The sequence below is a fragment of the Lolium rigidum genome, chromosome 2, assembly GCF_022539505.1.
Source record: "Lolium rigidum isolate FL_2022 chromosome 2, APGP_CSIRO_Lrig_0.1, whole genome shotgun sequence".
NCBI lineage: Eukaryota > Viridiplantae > Streptophyta > Magnoliopsida > Poales > Poaceae > Lolium > Lolium rigidum.
Window position 1 is genome coordinate 61,433,578 of NC_061509.1, and position 6,274 is coordinate 61,439,851.

Below are 6,274 nucleotides of genomic sequence, written 5' to 3' on the forward strand. Positions count from 1 at the left end.
GCATTTTCATTTGAGCAAGTCTGGTGCCATTTTAAAATTCGTCAATACGAACTGTTCTGTTTTGACAGATTCTGCCTTTTATTTCGCATTGCCTCTTTTGCTATGTTGGATGAATTTCTTTGATCCACTAATGTCCAGTAGCATTATGCAATGTCCAGAAGTGTTAAGAATGATTGTGTCACCTCTGAATATGTCAATTTATATTGTGCACTAACCCTCTAATGAGTTGTTTCGAGTTTGGTGTGGAGGAAGTTTTCAAGGATCAAGAGAGGAGTATGATGCAACATGATCAAGGAGAGTGAAAGCTCTAAGCTTGGGGATGCACCCGGTGGTTCACCCCTGCATATATCAAGAAGACTCAAGCGTCTAAGCTTGGGGATGCCCAAGGCATCCCCTTCTTCATCGACAACATTATCAGGTTCCTCCCCCGAAACTATATTTTTATTCCATCACATCTTATGTGCTTTTTCTTGGAGCGTCGGTTTGTTTTTGTTTTTGTTTTGTTTGAATAAAATGGATCCTAGCATTCACTTTATGGGAGAGATACACACTCCGCTGTAGCATATGGACAAGTATGTCCTTGGTTTCTACTCATAGTATTCATGGCGAAGTTTCTCCTTCGTTAAATTGTTATATGGTTGGAATTGGAAAATGATACATGTAGTAATTGCTATAATGTCTTGGGTAATGTGATACTTGGCAATTGTTGTGCTCATGTTTAAGCTCTTGCATCATATGCTTTGCACCCATTAATGAAGAAATACATAGAGCATGCTAAAATTTGGTTTGCATATTTGGTTTCTCTAAGGTCTAGATAATTTCTAGTTTTGAGTTTGAACAACAAGGAAGATGGTGTAGAGTCTTATAATGTTTTCAATATGTCTTTTATGTGAGTTTTGCTGCACCAGTTCATCCTTGTGTTTGTTTCAAACAACCTTGCTAGCCTAAACCTTGTATCGAGAGGGAATACTTCTCATGCATCCAAATACTTGAGCCAACACTATGCCATTTGTGTCCACCATACCTACCTACTACATGGTATTTCTCCGCCATTCCAAAGTAAATTGCTTGAGTGCTACCTTTAAACAATTCAAAATTTATTACCTCTTATTTGTGTCAATGTTTTATAGCTCATGAGGAAGTATGTGGTGTTTATCTTTCAATCTTGTTGGGCAACTTTCACCAATGGACTAGTGGCTTCATCCGCTTATCCAATAATTTTGCAAAAAGAGCTGGCAATGGGATTCCCGGTCCCAAATTAATTAACAAAAAATAGACACTCCTCCATGGTATGTGATTGTTGGACGGCACCCGAAGGATTCGGTTAGCCATGGCTTGTGTAAGCAAAGGTTGGGAGGAGTGTCATCATAATAAAACTAAAATAAAAAGGCACTCCTTCATGGTATGAGATTGTTAGCAGTGCACCCGAGGATTCGGTTAGCCATGGTTTGTGAAAGAAAGGTTGGAAGGAGTGCCACCCAAAAATAAAATAAAATGGGAGCCGCTCTTTGAAGGTTTGTCCGGCAAGGGGTTAGAGTACCCGCTACCATTCGTTGACAACAACATACACCTCTCAAAACTTTATTTTTATGCTCTCTTTATGTTTTCAAAATCAAAGCTCTAGCACAAATATAGCAATCGATGCTTTTCCTCTATGAGGACCATTCTTTTACTTTCAATGTTGAGTCAGTTCACCTATTTCTCTCCACCTCAAGAAGCAAACACTTGTGTGAACTGTGCATTGATTCCTACATATTCGCTTATTGCACTTATTATATTACTCTATGTTGACAATATCCATGAGATATACATGTTACAAGTTGAAAGCAACCGCTGAAACTTAATCTTCTTTTGTGTTGCTTCAATACCTTTACTTTGAATTATTGCTTTATGAGTTAACTCTTATGCAAGACTCATTGATGCTTGTCTTGAATTGCTATTCATGAAAAGTCTTTGCTTTATGATTCACTTGTTTACTCATGTCATCACCATTGTTTTGATCGCTGCATTCTCTACATATGCTTTACAAATAGTATGATCAAGTTTATGATGGCATGTCACTCCGAAATTATCTTTGTTATCGTTTTACTCGCTCGGGACGAGCAGTAACTAAGCTTGGGGATGCTGATACGTCTCCAACGTATCGATAATTTCTTGTGTTCCATGCCACATTATTGATGTTATCTACATGTTTTATGCACACTTTATATCATATTCGTGCATTTTCTGGAACTAACCTATTAACAAGATGCCGAAGTGCCGATTCTGTCGTTTTCTGCTGTTTTTGGTTTCGAAATCCTAGTAAAGAAATATTCTCGGAATTGGACGAAATAAAAGCCCGGAGGCCTATTTTCTCACGAAGCTTCCGGAAGACCGAAGACGAGACGAAGAGGGGCCACGGGGGAGCCAAACCCTAGGGCGGCGCGGCCCCCCCTTGGCCGCGCGGCCCCGTGGTGTGGGCCCCCGTGCCGCCTCTCGACTTGCCCTTCCGCCTACAAATAGCCTCCGTGACGAAACCCCCGTACCGAGAGCCACGATACGGAAAACATTACCGAGACGCCGTCGCCGCCGATCCCATCTCGGGGGATCCCGGAGATCGCCTCCGGCACCCCTGCCGGAGAGGGGAATCATCTCCCGGAGGACTCTACGCCGCCATGGTCGCCTCCGGTGTGATGTGTGAGTAGTCTACCCCCGGACTATGGGTCCATAGCAGTAGCTAGATGGTTGTCTTCTCCCCATTGTGCTATCATTGTCGGATCTTGTGAGCTGCCTATCATGATCAAGATCATCTATATGTAATTCTATATGTTGCGTTTGTTGGGATCCGATGAATAGAGAATACTTGTTATGTTGATTATCAAAGTTATGCTTATGTGTTGTTTATGATCTTGCATGCTCTCCGTTATTAGTAGATGCTCTGGCCAAGTAGATGCTTTTAACTCCAAGAGGGAGTACTTATGCTCGATAGTGGGTTCATGCCCGCATTGACACCTGGGACAGGGACAGAAAGTTCTAAGGTTGTGTTGTGCTTGTTGCCACTAGGGATAAAACATTGATGCTATGTCTAAGGATGTAGTTGTTGATTACATTACGCACCATACTTAATGCAATTGTCCGTTGCTTGCAACTTAATACCGGAGGGGTTCGGATGATAACCTCGAAGGTGGACTTTTAGGCATAGATGCAGTTGGATGGCGGTCTATGTACTTTGTCGTAATGCCCAATTAAATCTCACTATACTCATCATGATATGTATGTGCATTGTCATGCTCTCTTTATTTGTCAATTGCCCAACCGTAATTTGTTCACCCAACATGCTGTTCGTCTTATGGGAGAGACACCTCTAGTGAACTGTGGACCCCGGTCCAATTCTCTTTACTGAAATACAATCTACTGCAATACTTGTTCTACTCGTTTTCTCGCAAACAATCATCTTCCACACAATACGGTTAATCCTTTGTTACAGCAAGTCGGTGAGATTGACAACCTCACCGTTTCGTTGGGGCAAAGTAGTTTGGTTGTGTTGTGCAGGTTCCACGTTGGCGCCGGAATCTCCGGTGTTGCGCCGCACTACATCCCGCCGCCATCAACCTTCAACGTGCTTCTTGGCTCCTCCTGGTTCGATAAACCTTGGTTTCTTTCTGAGGGAAAACTTGCTGCTGTGCTCATCATACCTTCCTCTTGGGGTTGCCCAACGAACGTGTGAAATACACGCCATCAGTCTCATCCTTCTGAGCCAGCTGGAGGTGGGTGTAGTTGGCGTAGGCGCGGGAGTTGTCGAGCTTGAGGTAGATCTCGCACAGCATGTAGTCCGTGTGGTCCACATGGTGCTTCAACTCAGGGTGAGTTGTGAGATCCATCGGTGCTCCCATGGAGTCATGCCTGACCATGTGGAAGAAGCGGGTTCCCCGGATTCGGGGCAGCTACAGCCCGCACAGACGGGCAAGTGCTTCCTTCATGGCACGAGCGAGTCCGTCCGCCCAGTTGTTCTCCTGGAAGGAGAACTGGATCTGCCAGTCATGGGTGGCTCCAGCTTCCCGCGTAGGTCAGCGATGATGACCCACTGCAGCTGTCCTCCGGGCTGGTCGTTGACCTGACCCCCAAAGAACTCCGGCAACGGGCGCCCGAGGAACATGGATAGCTCCGTCAGGTCCTGCTCGAACACTAGGCCTCCCCCATTGCCTAGCTGGTAAAACTCAGTCTGGGTGAACTGCTCCATCTGTAGAGGATATGGATGAGTAAATTAGAGAAGTGCAAGTGTTCAAAATTTTAAATTTACTTGTAAGGAAAAGCATGAACTTAGTATTTTGCAAAAGACCTCAAAGGTAAGAATGTGAGTATGTTTTCATAACTATTCCTTTCATTAGTTTTTAATCTAAGTGTTTCGAACGTCCATTCTAAACTAGGGGCTTCTAAGGTCAAACAATGGCTCTGATACCAACTTGTCAACACCCGGATTTTTAAGTCCAAATGCCTATTATGCCGTACATCGCAATCCCAGGAAGATTGTGGTTGCGAGACATAACAGTTGAATATCATAGAGTCATCATTTATTACAACACATAAATGTCTTACATCAATAGATCACATGATCCAATATTACACAAATAGTTGATCTAATGATCAACGAACATAACAAGCAGCGGAAGCGTAGTAGTAGGTGGACTATCTATCCACAGGCCAACGCTTGACGTTAGAAGCATCCTAGTTCTGGTAGACGTCCTGCTGACCGTCATCCTCATAGTGTTGCTCCTCTTCATAGTCTGGCATTGGAATAGCCAGGGACACATCCATGAGTACTTTAAGTACTCGCAAACTAATACTAATGTAAGTACTTATCAATTTTATGGGGTGCTAAGCTCTAGGTTTATTTGCATAAAGCCAAGTTTAGTTCATAAGTATTTAGTAAAGATGCTTGCATTGCTAGACTAACTCAAGTGGGAACATTAGTGTCATTCCCACAACATCAGTGATATTTTCAAATTCAAGTCACCATTCCTTTTTAAGAAAAAGTTCTGACAACGGAACAGTATGGCCTTTCCAATCGTCTGTAACCGTGGAGACGGCTATTCAAATAGGTTTAACACTCTGCAGAGGTTGTACTCTTGTGCCACAACTTTTGACTACATCCGTCAGGGATAACCCTGAATCATCGTAACTCAGTACGCGGATCATCAACCATAACCTTTCACTTAAATAACCTAGTATAGGCACCTCTCCCCATGAGCTTGGCCTCCCGGTGAAAACAAACCGTCAACCCGGAACTGCACAGGGCTTGGGTCGTACATTCACCTCATATTCACATCATTTCACTTTCAACGGAGGCAGCCTCGGCATAACCCCTATGATGCTTGTTTAGAGGGAACCCATACTAAACTACATAAGTTTCTAGTTACGCCCTACCCATAATCAGGTATTGTGGGGGTACTTGTATAATTGGAAGGGTATCGCATCCGAACCCAATCATCAGTTTTCACAAACTTTCACCAAGTCATTCAAGTCACATTCACCTTCAAAATCTTTTCAAAGTCCTTTCATTTCACATTGTTCCCATCTATAGTAGTCAATTTTATTTATTTAGCAATAGCAACTAGTCATGAGGGGTGCTATGTAGCTTTATTTGCTCAGGCTAAATTTGATACTCTTGTTCTATTCTAGACCAAGTGAATCATGAATCAAAAAGTAGACTTTGAAATACAATAAGTAAAATAATAGTAAGGCAAAACATGGGATAGGATCATTAAGCATAAAGTAACATGTAATGGTGCCTTGCTCATGAAGAGCTTTGCATTAGGGTGGCTCGCAAGAATATTAGCTTGCCTTGGGTGGGGTAGTGATCAAAGTTCTCTTCCTCCTCCTGAGAGTAGCCCTCCTCCTCCTGGTATTCCTCGGTACTAGCGTCTATACACGAATACGAGGTATACAATCAAGATTTAAATGAGAGAGAAACTCTCATACTATTTAAATAAATAAATTGGGATGATTTAGATGCACTAGAAATGGCCACATAGCCATTATGTTGCTCTAGTCCATGATCATGCAAAACAACTATGCTATCTGTTTACATAAACAATTAGAATAGATCAAAAGTGATTTATGAGAGTTGGAATCAACTCAAAATCAATTATAGATAATTTTTAATAATTATTTGAAGTTAGAAAAGGCCCTGTCTTGTTATTTTTGCTATTTGAATTCTACTATGAATTTGGAGGTGAGACTAGTGGCATTGTTTTGATAATTTCTTGAGCTTTCTAGAGATATAAGGTTTGCTAAA